This window comes from Macrobrachium rosenbergii, chromosome 52 (assembly GCF_040412425.1).
Source record: "Macrobrachium rosenbergii isolate ZJJX-2024 chromosome 52, ASM4041242v1, whole genome shotgun sequence".
NCBI lineage: Eukaryota > Metazoa > Arthropoda > Malacostraca > Decapoda > Palaemonidae > Macrobrachium > Macrobrachium rosenbergii.
Window position 1 is genome coordinate 39,819,139 of NC_089792.1, and position 22,660 is coordinate 39,841,798.

Sequence of the window (22,660 nt, forward strand, 5' to 3'; positions counted from 1 at the left end):
GTTTTTGTCAGATCCACGGGTAAACACCACGTGGAACAGATTATTTTGCAGGTAGATACAATATTCACTGTATCTGAGCACTATACTGAAGGCAGAAGTCTATAACTTAGATTATCTATCTCCCTTGCTCCCTATGTAAATAATTGTGTATGTGTTTGTGATTCTCAATGCCCTCTTCTCTATTTATGGACAAGTTCGAACCCACGCTAAAACCATTCAGCTACAACGGATATGAGGCAGTCTCAGTTCATACATACATATCTGTTGAATTATATTGTGCACACACACACACACACACACACACACACACACATACATATATATATATATATATATATATATATATATATATATATATATATATATATATATATATATATATATATATATATATATATATATATATATATATATATATATATATATATATATATATATATATATATATATATATATGAAAAGCTCAGGGGTCACAAGTATTTTATGAGTTACTATACACAGTAGATTTTTGATCAATAAAAAGTGGCTAAGGCGTTGGGAAGAACCTTTGAATGAATGTTAGCTGTTTTCTGGCATGCATCCTGATTAGAGAATTGTATAAGTGTTAAATACGTCAGATATTCTGGAGACGTGAGAACATCCCTGCCTAGCGACAAGACTGTGAGTGCATTTGCCGGAAATGTCCAGGTTCCAGCAAATGCATTCGTAGGTGTGTTTTTTTGGGGGGTGGAGTCCCAGGGTGTTAAGAGACTAGTTATCACAGAAATTGCCACTCGAAGATCAACACCGAATATTATTCGAAGTCTTCAGTGAAGACTCTGTGGTTCAAGACCTGTCAATTAAGAATTGTGGACATTGTTGTTTGGAGGTAGGAAGCATTTTAGATTTCCCAAACTGTAGATTGTTCTTTTCATTTAACATATATCTCACTTACGTCAAGCATTTTCCACATTGTGTGCACTTTATAAGTAACATGGGAGGAATTCCCATACCTTTATTTTTATGCATTTGTTTAAAAACGGTTTTATTTGACTTCTTCAGATGTTTCGCTGAGAAAGAGGTTAAGATGTATTCAATGGGAATATACTGGACTTTGACCTATTGTGGGAAAAGTTTTTAAAAAGAAAAATTAGCTGAATATGATGGACTGCAATATGTTTGATCATTTGGTGAACATTAGTATTCCATTTTATTTCATCTCTTGTTTCTTGCAATCCAGTTATGTTAGATTTTTGTCAAATAAATTATTTTGGGTAACGCTTGTTTTGCTGTAGAACTGAGAGAGAGAGAGAGAGAGAGAGAGAGAGAGAGAGAGAGAGAGAGAGACAGTGTGTGTGTACAGATGCGCATTGCCAGTAGCTTTTTTGATGTGCTCATTATCAAGCTACCAATAGATGGGACTTTACCGACTTTTTTTAGTGAAAGGTAAGCAATGAAATTTCCTCTCGACTGTGTAATATTATATATATATATATATATATATATATATATATATATATATATATATATATATATATATATATATATATATATATATATATATATATATATATATAAACATATACATATATGTATATACATATATATATATACATATATATATATATATATATATATATATATATATATATATATATATACATATATACATATATATATATATATATATATATATATATATATATATATATATATATATATATATATATATATATATATATATATATGTATATATATATATATATATATATATATATATATATATATATATATATATATATATATATATATATATATATATATATATATATATATATATATATATATATATATATATATATATATATATATATATATATATATATATATAAATAATGCTACACAGTCGAGAGAGAAATTTCATTGCTTACCTTTTGCTAAAAAGTCGGTAAGTCCCATCAATTGGTAGCTTGATAGTGACCGCATCAAAAAGCTACTGGCAATGCACATCTGTACACACACACATTCTTTCTCTGTCTGTCTGTCTGTCTGTCTGTCTGTCTCTCTCTCAGGTCTACAGCGAAACAAGCGTTACCCAAAGTAATTCATTTGACAAAAATCTAACATAACTGGATTGCAAAAAACAAGAGATGAAATAAAATGGAATACTAATGTTCACCAAATGATCAAACATATTGCAGTCCATCATATTCAGATAACTGTTCTCCCTAAAAACTTTTCCCACAATATATTACATATATATTATATTATATTTATATATATTATATTATATTATATATATATATATATATATATATATATATATATATATATATATATATATATATATATATATATATATATATATATATATACTAATTACAGTTATCCCCAACAGGGGATGCCTTCTTAGAAGAAAAAGACGGTCAGTGATCCCTGATACATTCGCATTTTAACTACTGTACTGTGAATGAATTTTATGCAGAAAACTTACACAATATTACTGTTTATGACCCTACACCATTGCGCCAATTACCTGTAACTTGGACGTAGTGTAGCGCTTCATGGGTAACAATAAGGCCTTCCCTTTCCAATACCTCCTCCAGCCTTCTGTCCAAAACCTGGCAGGTGTTTCTCTCCGCCTTTTCGCAACACTTCCAAATTATAATTTCTTTTACATTTGCTTATTGATCTCCTTTCTTTCCAAATAGCTCAAACACTTAAAAGAACTTATCCAATCACCTATACTAACTTTTTCGCCACATATTACGTGTCTCCACATTTCTTACTATTCCAGTTCTTACAACGCCCAACATTCTACTCAGACATTTTATCTCAACAGCTTACACACGTTTTCTCTCACCTGCATTTAACATCGGCACTTCAGTAATATACACGAGTGTATGATTACTCGACTCCGACCTTGCTTTCCAGACACTCCAAGTCCTTTGCACGCATCCTGCTACCAACATTGTCTAGACTATTCTGTGAGTGACTTCTCTACCCTGCCATCATGTACATCTCCGAAATACATATAAAAATCAACTGCTTCTATTCAACCGCCATCCATCTGCCATCTTCCTGTTTCCTATTTACCTTGATAACATCATTATTTACCACATTTACTCTCGATTTTCTCCCCTGGCAAATCGTCCGCAAAAATCTCTTTCCCAATTCATTTGTAAACAATTTTTTTTCTAGGCAATCAATTTTGCAACTATACATACTGTCCTTCCCGCGAATTCTATAAATTCATCTATAAAACACATTAAACACCTATGGAGACAACACACAGTGACCTCATCCCCTATTTTACACCTAACCAGTCACCATCTCGTCTAAATACTCTCAGCAGCTTACCATCCTTGACATGCATCCTCAACATACTCTGAAACCAGTCACCATCTCGTCTAAATACTCTCAGCAGCTTACCATCCTTGACATGCATCCTCAACATACTCTGAAACCAGCAATCCGTCTAAAAACAGCACTTACCATCCTTGACATGCATCCTCAACATACTCTGAAACCAATCACCATCTCGTCTAAATACTCTCAGCAGCTCACCACCCTTGGCATGCATCCTCAATACACTCTATATTGCCTCCCTACATCTCTGTAAGTCTTTCTCAAATATGCGTAAGACAGCTTCTTCCTTTTGCTGTACTTTTAAAGTCATCACAATAACCACTTGATCAGTCCATTCTACCTTTTTGAAACGCACACTGTTCTTATTTTACTAATCTTTCTGTTAACTGTCTCACCTTCCCAATCAAATTCCTACCATACATTATCCTTGGTAACCTACGTAACATACACATACAGAAACATACATATATACATACATACATATATATATATATATATATATATATATATATATATACATATATATATATAATTATATTTAAAGACAATGTGGTACTCCACACACACATTTTATATATATATATATATATATATATATATATATATACAATAATATATATATATATATATATATATATATATATTATATATATAGAATATATTTATATATATATTTATTATTTATTATATATATATATATATACATATATATATATATATATATATATATATATATATATATATATATATAATATGTATGTATGTAAATATATATATATATATTTATATATATATATATATATATATATATATATATATATATATATGTGTGTGTGTGTGTGTGTGTGTGTGTGTTTGCGTGTGTGTGCGCGCGTGTGATAATGCCTTAAAAACTACGAGGAAGAAAGCTTTAGATATCGGAAATGGATTTAGTAGTATCATATATAGAATGAAATACTATATTGTTACTTCGATTTTTCCAATATTTTGCTGTTTATAAAACATCTCCTGTTGTCATCCTTCAAACGACTATTTCCGAGCTGCTGCGACAGTTATTCTGCGCCTCAGATTGAATTGTTCCCTATTTTCGATGTAAATAAAGGTTCAAATTCTGAAAAAGGACAACGAGGAATAAAATCAGAGTTCAAATCCAGTATCACAATGCGTGAATGAGTTTGATCTCTGAAGCCGATCTCATCCCGAGGCTCTTGTTGCTCTCCTCCTGGCCTCCTCCACGTTTAGCGTCTGTCTGTTTTGGTCAAAATTCAAATATAGTCTGAAACGGTATGGTTGTCCAAAAATCTTAAAAAAAATTTTTTAGGGTCGCAAATAGTCAAGAAACTTTCAGTTCCATGTTATAAAAATGTATGAGTAACTTGAGAATGGATCCTACAATTTACTCCACAGACAAAACATGAATAAATGAAATAACAAAGAGTAAAGTTTTGTTCTAAAACATCCCAGCTTTCCCCCGTTTTGTAGGCAAAGCAATATATGACCATGAGAATAAAACTGTCAAGTAATCAGCCATTTTCTCAGCTGATCACTGATTAGCGATTTTAGATAGTAAAGTCTTTTACACATGGCACTCAAGAGTCTTAAGGATGCAACTACTTGCTTGCCTAAGGAATGGAAAATTTCTCACCTTTTGCCATAAAAACAACAGTTAGATTTTTTCTTCAAAGACGATGCTCATCATACTCGGAAATTTATTTTGCCAACATGACACCCCAAAACAGGTCTATGTGTAAGGTTCAAACTTTCTTGTGTCAGAATGCACTTAAAGGAATAAAAATACGTACAAATCACTGGTAATCAGAAAAAATATATGGTAACTACATAATGCCCATAATTCGAGGAGAAATACCATACCTTTAAATCATGCGAAACTGATATTTAGAATCTGGAAAAAAACGGGACTTGTCAAGATATCATGATATCGTGACGGGTTGCTAAAAGGAAAAACGGCAGTAACCACACTTGCTAAAATGGAATCAGAACCATAATACTCTTAGATGTAATGTTATCATTGCAAATCGAATGGCTATTCACAAATGCCTTAAACGTGCAAATATACATCAAATATATGCAAGCAAGCACAAAGGACGTCAACTTTTTAGATTAACATCAGAGATATTTCCGGGAATAGTTTCTGATGTGATCGAAAAAATGCAAAATGCAAAAAATTGCAAAATGAAAAAAAAGAGCTAAACCCAAAAAGTAAAAATAAAACTAATACAAATGACACCACTCAACGATAAATATTTCCTTATAACAAAAAATATAAAATCTGAAGTCTTTAATAAAAACCACTTTTATTTTATGGATCTAGTTGTTACAGAAAAAAGAAAACTCTTATCATTCCGAGAACTTTTGATTGTTTTTCTTTTTCCAAGGGCATGATGTACCGTTTTATACTTGGGGCCACAGTTTTTGCAGCGCTGGTTAAATGCTCTTCCCCACTCCCCCGTAAACAATACAACTTATGAGGAAAGCACAAATCACACAGCATCTATGAAGTCTTGTGAGAATTCAAAGATGGAAGGTCAATGTCAACTACCCACTACAGAAAAAATAAATGCATAGCGAGTTAGAAAATGCTTTTTATGAGTAAAAAGTGAAACTGATAGTGTTGTTTTCAACTGATAAAAAAGGGCAGAAAAAGCGAGCACCCATTAAAAGAAAACTGTACAACGCCCAGGTTTTAAAATTGCGAAATTACACGGTGACTAGCTATTACTAACTACAGAAAGATGTAACCTCGTTTGGATATAATGTTTACATAAAATAAAGACAAATTGACGCTGTGAGAATTCCACAGAAAAAAAAAGAAGTGGTCTGGGATGTCCGCCTCATCCCCTCTCCCCCAACCCTCCCCCTCTCAACCCCTGAAACGTCAATACCACGCGAATGCCGATCCAATTTATTAGTTAGGCGAGTGACGAGTGGGCGAAAAGGGGGCAGGTGCCCCCCTTCCCTTCCAATTAGCACACAACAGCAAATGATGTTAATTCTCATGATAGTGAATCAGCTAATTAAAAATGTAAGAGGGGGGAAGGGGGTGGAAGGCAGAGAGTGGAGGAGCGGAAGAGAAACTGCAATGAAAGGTATAAAAAAGGGAATGATAGGATTAAAAGGATTCAATTAGAAATAATGATGAAGAGAAACGGGATCTAATTTGGGATAATGATGGATACGATGAGGGAGACACCATGAAATGCTAACACGAGAGGCTCCGGATGGATATGACTTTATAAAACACCTAGAGAGAGAGAGAGAGAGAGAGAGAGAGAGAGAGAGAGAGAGAGAGATCTGCACCACGGAAATACTGATGTCCTTTTATTTATAAAAACATCATAGGGTATTTGACCAGGCTCAGATAGGGATCTGAGGTACCTGAATATGTATATGTATATGTATATGTATATATATGTGTATGTATATGTAAATATATATATATATATATATATATATATATATATATATATATATATATATATATATATATATATATATATATATATGTCACACATTACCACAGGTGAAAAATAAGAGACGGGGTGTAGGTCCTGACCAGTTTCGACTTTATTTCCAAGCCATTGACGAAGGACTGATGCACAGTATTAGAAGTCACAAATATATATACTACAGGAACAGTACTGACGAACATACACAGCTGTCTGAGACTACATATCCAACCACAGGCCAGTGTCAAGGTGGGAGTAGCCTTCATAACTCATTTGGCTAAAAATCACAATATACTTCGAATCGCCAGCCTTTTCAGAATCTCGTGTTGTTGTAGGAGGAGGAGGAGGAGGAGGAGGGAGGAGAATGGTAGTGATTTTAAAGTTTAAAAATGGGACAATACCGATAAACATCAGATCCACACCTGACAGGTATCAGGGAGGCGAGGTTGGAAAACTCATTAGCACTGCTGCCCCCATGCTGTTTACAAATATGATAATCTTATTTCCTTACATCTCTACTGCCTACCTTAAAACTTAAACAATTTACAAATTTCTTTTGATATTAAAGGATCAAGTTTATACATCCCTTTGACTGATATTCATATTATGACTGTAACTTTCTTTTATGAAGCTAGATTCAATGATAATCCTTTCCGGTGCATTATTAGAATATACAATCCTTTTTGCCCCTTCCCATTTGATAGCATGAGTGTTCTCACTAACATGTACAAAAATACCATTGTTCCCCTGTGTATGTCTCACACATTTTTTATGCTGTTCTATTTTCTTTTCCAGTGCTTTACCTGTTTGGCCAATATAAAAGTTGTCACAAGACTTAGATGGAATTTTATATACACACCCTTTAGTATTGTTGGGAGAGTTCTTGATAAGTACACGTTTCATTGTTTTATTTTTTTAAATGTGACATTAACAGCAAAATTCTTAAGATAGGGGTAGCAGTGCTAATGTGATTTTCCAACCTTGCCTCCTGACACCTGTCAGGTGTAGATCTGATGTCGCCTATGAAGTATTTTATCATTTAAACCCCTGAGAGTATATGATTTTTAGCCAAATGAGTTTTGATATCGATTACCTCGACACCGGCCTATGGGTGGATTAGTCTCAAACGGTTGTGTATGTTCGTCAACTGTTCCTGTAGTATATTTATGTGTGATTTCTAATACTCTGTATGAGTCCTTCTTCAATGGCTTGAAATATCCTTCAAACGGTCACCTGAAGTAATCTGTGATAATTGAATCACGTACTAAAGTGATTATAATCATATATATATATATATATATAATATATATATATATATATATATATATATATATATATATATATATATATATATATATATATATATATAATTTATATTATATATATATTTATATATATCATTTATATAATAGAATTTAGTTATATATATATATATACTATATATATATATATATATATATATATATGATGGTTATGAAGAAGAAATGAAAACATGATACTTGCCTGTAAGAAATTAATAGGTGTTGGAATGTACATTGAAATGCATATTTTTTTTTTTAATATAAAGGTTTTCCATTTATTTATGGATAACTCGAAGTTATAAAAACTTGCTGGTCCAGCTTGATGATTTAAAGAAACGGAAAGTTAAGCTATAGTATTAACTGGATAAATTAACAATTTACTATTGAGGGAAGTGCAAAAGTACATTATATGAAGCAAAGTCTTTTCTTAGATTTGAAAACATATAGGAATGACTTTAATTAACATCCCTTCACCTCAGGCATTAATATCATAAGTCATATAAATTATTTTCATTTTAAGTGTAGTGACTATCGTGTACAAGGAGCTCCTAAAATTTTCATCCCTGTTCATTATATAAATACTATTTTTGCATGATACGCTTAGATATAAATTCCACTATTTGTATCAGGGGTAAATTTTCTATAGGTCTGAACACTGCTGTAAGCACTAACAACCAGTATTCAAGAAATCCCAGTGTCAAATGTGACACTAACTATAGTGTTGATGATATGGTTTTCTAGAATAAATACCTTAAACTACAGCCGAATCTAGATAAAACTGAATGAGGTATACATTACTAGACATAACTGTTTCGGAATAAATGTGTAAACTCGTAACATGAAATTCTAATACCGCAATCCTAAAATAAATCATGTAAAAGCACACCCAGTGGCATCTACCTTATCAAAATTCTTTACGTCACCAAAATTATCTCCTCTTTCTGAAACATACAGGATACTATTTTCCTTCTTTTCCTTCACGCTCGTCTCCTGTCTTTCCATTAAACATCTCTCTCCTTCTTCCTTCTCCAAGACCTCTCATTCCCTTTCCTTCTTTCGTGAGAAGAGTGCCAACGACATGATATTCCTCTCACTTACGACTGACCTCCGACCTTTGGCTCACCTTCAGATAAATCTCTCTCTCTCTCTCTCTCTCTCTCTCTCTCTCTCTCTCTCTCTCTCTCTCTCTCAATCAATTTCATTGTCTTGTGTTGTGTCCATTTCATGCATTGCAAACAACTGAATCTGTTTTTATGTTGATATCGATTGTCCTTGTTATATCTTTGGCATCGAACATTATTAGAAAAGTTATTTTCATTCTATTTCATTCAGCTTCAACCCACCTTCTCCTATTCTTCATAACTCTCCTTGCAGTTTCTTTCGAAAATCCGACGTATGAATCTTAGAAAAAATTGAAAACTAAAAATATGTTATAAGCTATTACTAGTTTGAAAAAATGAGGTAAGTTACTTAGGAATGTTTTATTCAAAGGTCATTTAATAGACAGAATTTACCAGCACTTGATTTCTCATAACTGACCAGCAGTGAGGACGAATGATGGTGAGGAAGAAGAAAAAGAAAACATTTGAAATTGGAATGATTACATTTTTTTTGTCTGACACACGCTTTCTTGCACAAAGCTGCACAAACTATTATAAACTAAACTTCAAAAATAAAACTGTTTCAGGTAAAGAATTTGCAGCTGGTCTACTGAATAATATATTATTTCAATAATTTCTCTTTATTTTTACCCACATCTCATGTGTAATTTCCCATAGTTTTCTCCTCCTCCCACAAAACCAAAAGGCATATAACAACCTGTAATCCCTACACCTACAAAACGACAAAAAGCATGGTCTCGCTCCTGCCCACAGGGAGGCGTGTGTCCAGACGCCCGACATCCTCGTCAAAATCATACATGACGCGCACCGAGTACCTCCTCTCAGGAAACAGAGATCCAGAGCTTGATCCAAACTGATCTTATGCATTTTTCCAAAGATATTTTATGTCCTGAAATTAGAATTGTAATTACTAATGGTGTAAGGCATCAAAAGCTTTCCAACCTGCATGTGTATTTGAAATCTCTTCCTAAATTGTATAGAATTGCTTTAACTATTTCTCAGGTGTGTGGTGTGATAAAAACACACATCTGACCATATATTGTGACCTCTGTTTTTCACTCAATGTTAAATGGGGACTCCTTTATTGCTTGCTCTGAGTTCTGCCCCATGTCAGAGATTTTGTGTTAATAAATCAGAATACCTTGAAGCTGCCTATTACTCACTGCCTTGTTATACTAGTTACCCAGAAGATGATTAACGCCGCCACCGCCAGCACCAGCCCATCCAGCGACAACGCCGCAGTAGCAAGCATCTGCCTACCACCCTTCACGACCCACAACCCAGAGGCCTGGTTTTTCAGAGCAGAGACCATCTACAGGTTTAAGAAAATCTCCTCTTCATCCCACAAGAGCGACACTGTCCTCGAGTTTCTGCCAGACGACATCTTTCAGCTGATCGTAAAATGGCTCACCAACCAACAGACAACCGTCACCTACGAAACACTGAAGGCTGAGCTAAGGTTGCATGCTGCCAGCCCTCAGAGCAAGAAATTCCCAGACAAAGTAGGCAGCAATAGAGACCAGCAGTTGCCTTTCCGCACATCTACAAGCAACTGCATGCAGCTAGTTATGATCCGCGGCCAGATAGCACAGCCACCAGAGACTGTTGGACCCAGAGAGGTGCTATCACAAAATTACCACGCCAAACAGTCGCGAACATCATCCCCAATGCATTAATCATGAACCCGATGGTTTCCTGAAGACATTTGGGACATGAGTTGTCCACCTGGCCCACAAGTCAATGGGAGCTTTACACAACCACTAGCAGCAGCTGCCCCACAACCACAAAAAGCAACAGACCAACACAAAGACAGACAGTGATCCAGAGGACTCGCCGCCCCATTACGTTTACCACAGGAGCTCCAGGTGGAAAAACAAACTGGCACAAGCTCAAAAATAGAAGAATATCTCCAAGGGCATTTGTCAAACCACTGAGGTTCAGGAAGCCCAAAATGAGAAATGATGACCATGTCAAAATCATGCAAAGTGGTCGCAGCAGCGACCCAACAAAATAAACATCACGTGGGCAGACTGTATGCTCCTGCAACAGAAACCACACCTGCCATTCTGCAATTTTCTTCCCAGGTAGAGCCAAAAGACTCGCCGACGTTTTTCATTACTGTGAGGCTAAAAGATCAAAACAGAGTTCCTGGTCGACACCGCGCAATGCAAACTATCGCAGTCCCCATAATCCAACCCACGAACGCCAACTCCAACCCCAGCACACCCCAGGTGTCCACCACAGCAGAGCCCCGATGGAAACATACAGCAAAGACCATGAATTGGTTCAGGTAGAAAAGCAGTACATCTTGCTCTTTGTCAGGAAGCAGCATAAGAATTGGGCTTTTGTATAGACTTCCTAAAAAAATAATGCTGGTAGATGTGCGAAAACAGCGTAGATCACATGACCCGGCCCCATAACCATCCACATGCACGCCAACCCAGCACCAGAGATAAGTCTCCAACAGAGTTCCCGAGGTATTTATGGACGCCCTACAGCACAAATCCCACCAAAACCCGCAAAGCACCACATCCAGCACCGCATAGTCACCAAAGGTCCCTAGTGTACGCCCATTTTAGACGTTTGGCCCCAGAAAAACTGGTCCATGCCAAACAAGCTTTCCGGGAAATGGAAAATGCAAAAAAGCCTCCAGTCCTTGGGCATTTCCCCTACACATGGTACCAAAACCTGACAGAACATGGTGACTCTGTGGCGACTACTGGAGATTCAATATCAAGACAGTACCTGACAGGTACCCAGTGTCAAACATCGCCAACATAACCAACCAGATGGAAGGCGCCAAAATATTTAAGTGAAGATCGACCTGTTGAAGAGATACTCTCCTGTCCCGTAGCGAAGGAGGACATAGAAAAAAATGGCCATTATCACACATTTCAGCACATCCACTTTCAAGTACAGCTTCTTCAGCCTTCGGAACTCAGGTGCAACCTTCAGCAAGCTTGACCTAAATCCTGGAGATCCACCCTTTCTGTGCCGTCTATGTCGACGACATACTGATATCCAGCACCAACATCAAATAACACACGAGAGACGTCAGGTGGGTCCTGCAAATACTTAAAAAACAACAAACTTATAATCCGAAAAGACAAATGCGAATTGGCAAAAACAGTAGTGGAATTCCTTGGCCACCAAATAAGCCCCGAAGGTGTCAAGCCCCTCCCGACAAGGGTCCAAAAAAAAGTTAAGTATATCTTACAATTAACCAGACCACTGAGCTGATTAACAGCTCTCCTAGGGATGGCCCTGAAGAATTAGATTTATTTTACGTGGCTACCCAACCACTGGTTACCTAGGAACGGGACTCTACAGATTATTGTTGAATCTGAATACACATTATAAAGGAAAATGAAAAACTATCACCAGAAATAAAAAACTACTTCACTGGCCGGGTCGGAGAATCAACACGGGCCAGCAGAGTGCTGGCTGAGAACGGTACCCATCCATCCAACGAGGGTCCAAGCAATCACCAATTTCCCAAAAGTAACAACAGTCAAAGCAGTCCAAGAATTTACGGAAATGATTAACTATTACCACCGCTTTCATACCCAACCTGCTGGGAAATAATGGCCCGATATAGACTGCTTAAAAGGAAAATAAAAACTATGGGGTATGAAAAACAAGATAAAGCCTTCACAAAAAAACAAGCAATCACCTCTGCTGCCACACTAATCTTTCCCTTACCCAGGTCTTTACTAGCAATGGAATAATGAGTAGCACAGTGATAGGCAGTACTTAACAAGACACAGACGATGGTCACAACAGTTGGTATTCTTCAGCAAGAGGCTATCCTCAGCAGAACAAAAGCACTCCACATTCAACCAAGAGTTACTGGCAACCACAGAGCCACCCACCACTTTATGCATTTTCTTGGGACACACAATCGTGGTGCAGATGGACAACCTATCGCTGGTAATTGCCTTCGTAAGAGCAAAAATGGATGGTCAGCAAGACAACAGCGTTGACATATTGCCCTAGCAGAACGCTTGCACCATCAGATACTTAAAGGGCTCCTTCCAACAATGTGGTGATGCTTTTTCCTGAAACGTATACAACACCATCCATACTGTTTTTCAATCCCAAATAGCATCAGCTCAGAAGAATGATTGACCATCAGAGGATTTTCGGCGGGACAACCATCCATAAATCGGAATGCCTATCGATCAACGATGGAGAGACGATCATTGCCTGTAGACCAGTCGTACTGGATACCACCCATACCTACCATTAGGTTGAGAAAGAAAGCTCTTCAACTCATTTCCACAACCTGTCCCACCCATCGCCAGATCCACCACACCAGCCTTGTCGGAACAGTAACATCTGGTGGGGAATGAAGGTGACATCAAAAAGTCTTGGGCAAGAGAATACCTCCCATGCCAAACATCAAAAATTTAAAGTAAGTACTTGGATAGGAGAATTCCAGACAACAAAGTTATGACTGGACCACATCCTTAAACGCCGAGCATCATGGGACCCCTGCCCCCCTCTGAATGGCAACAGGATCTCTTCGCTCCATCACTGACAGGAAAACCAGATGGGCCAGAAGCAATACCAGTATGGTGCAGACAGAAGAGAGCAGTGAAAGCACTAATAGACTGGGTCAGCAGGCATGGAGTACTGCTGCACATGGCGACAGAGGAAATACTCACCTACACCTTATGGAGCGTCCTGCAACACCAGCCTCAGGACAAAATGCATTTCACACAACAGCACAACCCAGAAGTGAACAGATGGTGGAGCGTTACACTACATCATCAATCAGCACCACCGCCAGATGTCAAACGGGAATTGAGAAAGGAATACACTGGGTCTTGCTAGTACTAAGAACAGTTTTCCCACACACAGCATTCAACGAATCGCTGGCAGAAACGTCATGGTACATTGACAATACCGAAGATCCTTTTTAGCACTAGAGCCTACAATACTTCCAGACGCCTGTAGAGCATTGAAAATATCATGCTGGCAGACAATATCACGAGTTAGAAAAAGAATACATCCCCGTCCTTAAAGAATAAAGTATGCGTCAAGAACAGATCTCTCACGGGCCCACCTTCCAGCCTACTCGGGACCACACTGCAGAGAAAATATCAGCTGAAGTTGATGGGAGAATCACCTATCTCCACCGACTGGGATTAAAACCAGCCTATACAGACTGAGACCCATTCCTAGGCTTACTTTCAGGGTGGGGAGGAGCACCTGATGTCCAGATCTGTCGCTCACCACAGGCATCTCGCTTCAAACAAAATCTACAGTTCCTGATTCAAATGATCATTTTATGCATTTTTCAGCAGAATTTTATATCCTTTTTGTTAGAACTGTAATTTACTAATGCGTGTAAGATTATGTTTTTCCAACCATAAGTATTTGAAATCTCTTCCTAAATTATATCATAGATTTGCTTGACCATTCTTCAGGTGTGAGAAAACACATCTGACTGTATACAGGCTTCCCTCTGTTTTTTGCTAATGTCAAATGCTACTGCAAGAGTTCTTGACCTGTCAGAGATTTTGTGTCAGTAAATCAGAATGCCTTGAACCTGCCTCTTACTCGCCACCTCGTTATACCATACTTCATACTTCGGAGATTAGCTGCTAACATTTTTATCAAGATTCATGCCAACCCTATGCCTTGTCCTTTCCCTTCAAGAGTTTTTATGAAAACTAAAACTAAGCTTTGAAGGTGGCAAAGACTTTAGAGCATTTCTCTATACATCCCACCCTTGTTTATTTAATTTTGAAAGATAAACTTGTTTGATACAAAATAAATGGAAACCTCACTTTTAAACGCTCTGAAGTGAGTTCAAATCAAATGGTGATTTCTTCTCCATCTTATATTTTTTCATCTTCCTCTCTCAAAAATCTCAGTTCGTTTCATCACACACCAATTGATAGCTTTATGTCGAGGGCATGATGGCAAAACTGATTGTGGCGCAAGGAAATGGTTTTCCCATGCTGCGTAATTCTTGCAAGAAAAATATCTTCCTAAAAAATGTGAATTCCCAACTGCTTGTTATCATTGCATTATCATTGCTTTTTTACATCATTCAATTTTTAAAAAAAGATGAATAAAACATTCTTACGAGGTGAAACTTCCTAAATAGACGCAGTTTTATAAGAACGAGGGATTTCTGGTGTTGTATAAGTTTTGCTTGACAAGGACTTAAGAATTTTGTTGCATTTCTGTCACGGTACTTATAAGGAAGAACTTTCTGTTACTAACTATTAATATTTTGCCTTTCATAAATACAACATATCACATTTGTAGTAATTGCCTAGTTATCCTCATTAAACCTACCTTGGTAATATGCGTAAACCGATCTCTTTATAACGGAAATCTTAATTTGGTCATCTAAAATATCTGAACTATTGATGCATACCTAATATTCTAACTGAACAGTGAAATTCCTAAGTTTTCTTCTAACGCGCTAGTCAGTGCATGAAATAAGATTATATCACCAACAAAGTTTACGTGCACATAAATAATTTCCTTAAAGAGTCATGTGATACAAGTTTTTTTTTATTCCCTGCATTTACCAGGGCGTTACAAATTATGGCAAATATCAAAACATTTCATGATTTACTCTCTTCCTTTATGTCAAAGGATTTCCTTCCTTTTAGGTCACTGCTAATGAAAATCTCTAGTTGTAAAGAGGTATAATAATTCTTCTTAAATGTGTCTAAAAGTTATTACCAACTAATTGGTATTGCACATATATATATCTTAAAAGCGACGGAAATAGAAACACTTGAAGGTTTTCTGGTACATTCTCAGCCAAATTCCTTAATGTTTTCTTGAAGAAAGTACAAAATAAAACAGTAAATGCAAATACTGTAAATTGCATGACGAAATCTTATAAGACTTAAAAATAATATTTGTGATACCCAAACCTTACATTTTTAAAAAATAGCCTGATAAACGTTACAGTGTGGATAGGATAAAGAACAAAAAAAAGAGATGGTCCTTCCCATTTCTAATTAACCTTACTAAAATAACATTATCATACCCAACTGAATTCCATGCAATATTATTAACTACAGAGCAATTTACCTAATGGTTTTCATTATGCAAAATATAAAAAAAAAAGATGAATAAAACAATTCTTTCCAATTAATATCTCTAGAATGGGAACAGTACACCTTCATGAATAACATGTCATTTTGTTCCTGGCAAACAATTAGGAACCTTTATCCACCAGCCGGCTAAATTCTTCATATTTAAACAAGTGACAGAGTAATTCACGAGTACTCTGTCTTCATCCGTCCAACCGCTTTCCCTTCATTTGGTCTACCCTTCATCTTGATATGTAGAAGCCGCACTCTAATTTCACGCCACTTTCTAGAATTAGGTGTCACCTACAAACTACTGCACTGACGTACCGTTTACTGTATGTGTGACTCGTGCAATCGCTACAACAAAGGACACTTAAGTCCATAAAGAGTCAGAGAAAGTAAATGCTACGATTTCCGCACAAAAGGGCTCTGACATTGAATTCATTGCGAGAAAAAGATTAGCATCCAGTCAAGATATTTAGTAAAGTATAAGTATGTAAACGAAAGGCTTCAATTTACAGAATATTCAATAATTTAAATATAAATGATGTAAGGTATTCTTTATGTGTGTTTATAAAGATATTTGCATCAACAAGCAATCATCATCTAGTTAAAGCACTGGAGAGTACAACATATAAGATTCTTATATCAATGAGCTATTCCGGTAACGGTTAGTTCATAATAATTTTGTGCAATTATTCTCGCAGGATGGAATGGAAGTAAGTTGAACAGTATCCGAAATTCAACCAGTTTTATAATCACCACCATTGCAAAACGCGAAATCTACAGTCAAGATATTGTTACCTTAGAGATTTAGCTAAAAACTTTTAAATTTAAATCATATTCCGGACGAAACTTCAAAAATTCATACTTGAGAAAAACACTCATAATCAGTACTGGATTCTTGACTGATTTATCAGGAGTTTTTGACCTTAATTTTTTCTTTTATTAGTTTTTTCCTTGTTCGATCTTTCTATAACCTATTTAACTATTATACATTTCCCTATTCTTTCAGTCTAAATTCTAACTGAAAACCACAAGCTCCAGTTACTAATTAAAAAGAGCTTTACAAACAAAAGCGACTGTGGTTACTAAGGCGAATGCCAATCAGTTATCTATATCCTAAATGACGATGGAATGCTTACGAAATAAAGGAAACAGAAAGTTTAATGTCAAAAAAATAAAATACAATAAAATAAAAGACATGCGGAAGTCCCGAATGTTTGATTGTTCTGAAGTAAGACGTAGATGGTTAAGTTATGCATGTTCAGGCAAGACGAAATCTTCACTACTGAATAATAATAATTCTAAAGCTTGGTATTTCACTTCTGTTGAGACTGCTATAACCTTCTCGGTATGGGAGAAAACTTCCTGAGTATTTCAATAGACAGATTTTAATTAATTAATGCCTGTTCGGAAAATGGATCTTAAATGCAGTGTCCACAGACCATTATTACGGAAGCCTTATGTCACGATGGAATCCCTTGTCTGTAAAACTAATTAAAATTATCCATGGACGCAGTTATTGTAGTGGAGTCTTATCCAGGGGATTAGCAGTAAATAATGGGATGCTATATGGAAATGCTTTTTCATCTTTGCTGTTAAAATGAAAAGAATCGTCTAGCATAAGTCTGATTTTTGAGAACATAACATAGTGATAGGCCTATCAGAACAGAGTTAAAAAAAAATGGAAAGCATGTTGAGGGATGGCAGAAATGAAAGAAATTAGATTAAATAATCACTGTTTTGTAATAACTAAGGTGAGAGCTAAATTGTTTACTAAGCTGTCTCAGAAAAAGTTATAAATTATGACAGCACATATGTAAAGAAGTATGACGTCCATTTAAGTAGATGAGCTTTTTTTTATGATTTTCTTAATTAAAGAGAATGAATGGGATTGGTGTGCTGGCATGGCTACTAGATTAATGTAGGAAAAAAGTTATCTTACATGCAGATGGATGGGCGTAAGGTAGCTGTCCCGAAAAGTACACGAGAAAACTTGAGGAACGCCTTAGGATATTGCAACACAGAAGCAAAATCATTAGGGAAAAAAAAGACATTTTGTAGCCTGTCAGATGCAAACAAAAGAGCTGCAGAGTTAAGTGATCCTTCAGCAAATAATAAACACGAATATTTGTCAACGTAGGAGTCCAGGCAGAAGAGTAAATGTAACTGCATTTGTCATTACGAGAGAGAATGAAGCGAGTTAAGTCTATACATTGCAATAAATATAAAGAAAATGGGTTAATCTGAAAAAACATATCGAGCTATGTAAGCTGTGCAAAACTTAAACGTTTAAATAACGAAAGGCAGCAAAAGCAGTGGGAAATACGCGCCTGTTAGTGCGACATAATATGGGTGTCATGGTATATTAAACATTCCTGATTACAAGCCAATTATGACACATAAATGACCCTAATTGAAAGAGAGGTCAGTGAAAACAAGAAAGTAATAAATTTGTTTTTTTCTCTTAATGGAAAATGTGCTAGAGGTGTCACTCAGGAAGAACCGTTTAATACTGGAAGAAAACTGGGCTTTAATGCAAAGATGAGGCTGTGGAGAGATATATTCTTTGCAGTTATGGAAAGTGTCCTGAAGTAAATTCCGTGAGGGACATAAGAGAATCTCGGTAAGGGATAAATTCTAAATGACCAAATTTCAATAAGGAGGATGGCTGGACTTATTTATTCTAGACAGCTACTGCTGAATCGAAGACAGAAGTAAAATTGAAGTAAAATAATCAGATTTTTTTTTTGTAAATCCTTGTCAGCATAACATAAACTCTTACAATCCAGTAATACTTGTTACTACAATCTAAATTCTTACATTCCAAAATACCGTGCAGCCTCAACCATTAAAATCTGCAAAATCATAAAACATTGAGCGTTGTCAACTATATCTTAAACAGAATAAAATATTGAAGTCGTAATTAATAACTGTAGTTCGACTAAACAAATGCAATTTTTTTAGAAAACTAAAAAACAAGGAAAAAGGATAATTCCCTTCCCCTTCAGCGGTCGAAAAAGAAATTCATTTTGAAGTCCCAAAGACAGATATTCAGTAAACAAGTGTTTACTGTACGTCACCAGAAAAACACCTGTGCTTAAGCAACTACCAGGATGCTCTGTATCAAATCCTTCTACCGGGGTCTGCCAATCAAATCCTTCTACAGGGTCAGCCAATACAAGTCAATTTTGCAACTTTGTAGATAATCGGGAGCATTTTCTGACTCCTATCAAATGGAGTCGTCCATATTTGCTTTACCCACTGTAACATAGGGAGCACATCTCGAGATTTAAATAATATATTGTGGGCTGTATTATGTGACCTGCTTCCAATTAGGGTGATTCTGCTTTCATGAATAACCTTTTCATGTGTTGAGTTAGAAAACGCATAGCAATATACCGTCACTCTAGAAAATTGTAATAAAACCTTAAGTTTTATCATCACCACTATGTTAGAGTCGACAAACACGAGAACTGAATATGTAGTCGACCTTTAAAGACATTAGAAATTTTTACATGTTTTCGTAGTTAACGCTTTCAAATTTTTTCCTTTAGCATTTATATCGACTTCCCTGAAATATGTAACGTGTTTAATCATTTTACAAATTACAACTATCATACTAGCAAACAGGGAATATATATATTATGTGTGTGTGTGGTTGTGTGTGTATGTGTATACATATATATACTTATACAGATAGACAGATATAAATATATATCCTGGTTGAGTTCCGGTGACAAAAATAAACCAAGAAAGCGACCCACAATCAGCAGGACTTTAATAACAGACCGAAAATTGAATCAGATGACCTCTGCAATCTCACGGTAAGGCCCAGTTGGCACTAGGAGTTACAAATCGTCTTTGCCACCCAGCAATTGAGGTTTATGTGGGAGCCTCAAAGCGAGTGTTTACTAAACTGAACGGTTTAACAAGAATCCGTTTACGTACATAAGTACCGATGAATTTTCACTAATTTATAAATGACGATGCACACGCGTGTTGGAGGGATCAAACCACGTCTGGAGTAATGGAGAAAAGCTTTAATCATCCGTGACACAACGTTTTCTGATAATTATAAGACATATTCATGTAAATGAAATATGATGAAGCTACATGCCCAAAAATTCAGTAATCATAAATGTTAAGGAATGAATATTAATGGAAATCATGAATACATTATGATGGATCTTAAGAAAGATTATGAAGGAATTCAGATGAATGGTTATCATACCTCAATGAGGAAAATTTTAACGGACAGCAAAATTGCAGAGGTGAGCCTTGAAATTATTATGAGGGGAGTCAGAATTTATTCTGGAAAATATGGTAGTTGATAAGTTAATTGTGGGTGTTCCACGTGCATTGAATACGAATCAAAAATGGCAATGAACAATCTGTGAAGTAAAAAAAATAATCATGCTTTTATTAAAATGAACTAAAAAGTAAAAAATAATTTCTGGAGACACACCAGGATTTTCTTACAAGTGAGCGTGTCCACAAAAATAAAAGCGTGGGTCCCAAACATGGAAGGAAATGTTACAAGAAAAGAATTATATTTTTTATTTCTTTAGCATTTCTGTGGGGAAGGGTGGGGTGGGAAGATGGAGGAGAGGGGGGAGGGGATGGGAGGGGGATGGAGGGGATGGGATGGAGGAGAGGGGAGGGGATGGGAGGGGGTAGGCAAAGGAAAAGGAGGAAGGAATGGGAGGAAACAGGAAGGAGAGGAGGGAAGGGAGGAGGGGAGGGGAGGGGGAAGAGAGGGAAGGGAAGGCACAGGCTGAGGAAAAGGGATGATTGTGGGCTCCGGAAGGGGGGAGGGGAGGGGGAGAGGGGATGGAAAGAGGGAGGGGGGGAGGGGGAGGACACAGCAAAAACAACACTAGATTGTGTGTCTGGAAGGTTGAGGAGGACACAGCTAAATTAACATTTCATCATGTGGGAGTGGGAGGGGAAGAGGATGGAAGAGGAAAGGAGGGAGGAGGAGGAACGGTTAGGGGAGGGAAGGAAGAGGGCAGGGAGGGGAGGGGAAGACGGAAGGGGAGGACACTGCCAAATTAACACTTGATCGCATGCTTCAGGGGAGGGGGGGAGGCTGAGAAGATGGAAGAGGAATGTGGGGGAAGGACACAGCTAAATTCAACACTTGATTTGTGCTTTGGAAGGAGGGGAGGGGGATGGGGGATGGGTGGGGGGAGGGGGATGGTAGAGGGAAGGAGGAGGGGTTACATAGAAGATAGCTTCTACCGAGTCAAAGAAGTTGTGAAAAATCTGAAGTTTCATACAAACCCTGAGATACTGGGAGAGGTCACTGTAGGGTCATTAGAGGTCACTGCTGACCTACTGATCACGTAAGGTTGTATTGTCCCCGGGACTGTGAGACCATGCAAAATTTCAAATTCATCGGACGAAGGAACATGTTGAAAATAGAGTTGCAAAATTTGACCCAAACAGACATGCTAGACAAACAGTCGGAAGGATGCAGTGTCAAGTTAAATAAAAGCATGTAAAAAGTAGGACTGCTTGAAACGGCAAGAAACAGAGAACACCAGGACCAATAAACAAGCAAAGGGATAATGTAAAAAAAAAATAATTCTAATATGGTTTGGTTAAGAAAGACAACGGACGAAATTTTTCAACAAATAGAACGTCAAATATTTTGAATAAATATTAGATGATATGAAATGCTGGAGTAACTGGACACCAAACCACAAAATGTGAGGGGGCGGGGTGTTAAACTCTCCAGAACGCTTAATGTTTGCGAAGGACTGTAAAGATATAGTAGAGAACAGACAAGAGGGAGGTACTGATGTCCTTGTATTGAAACTTTAGTGAAAAATTTAAAGAGGTATATACTGGCGCTGAGGATATTTTTAACCCAGGTGTTTCATTTTTTCCACGGTAATAAAGAAATACAATCGGGAACTGGGCTGCCTTGTCTTCCCCTATAGACAACCCTTTTTGGTTAAATTACACTGCAAATGCGAGAGAGAGAGAGAGAGAGAGAGAGAGAGAGAGAGAGAGAGAGAGAGAGAGAGAGAGAGAGTTATTCATATCTGAATAAGAGAGAGAGAGAGTTATTCATATCTGAATAACGTATCTTAAAGTTATTACATTACCGTGTAAAACAAAAGTCCACATTGCCTTTCCCCATAAGTTACCCTTCAGTACGTTCATTTGGTTAATTCTGATTAATCATATAATTACAAAAAGGAATCTAAAATTATTTAGGTTAACCATTATAGTTAGCTAGCTTCCTTGTCTCGCATAAAACATTTTTCAAAACACGGTCTCTTCTCTGAATATTGAAACCAGAGGGAAAACAAAGAGGAACGGGAAATCGAAGCTAAATAGGG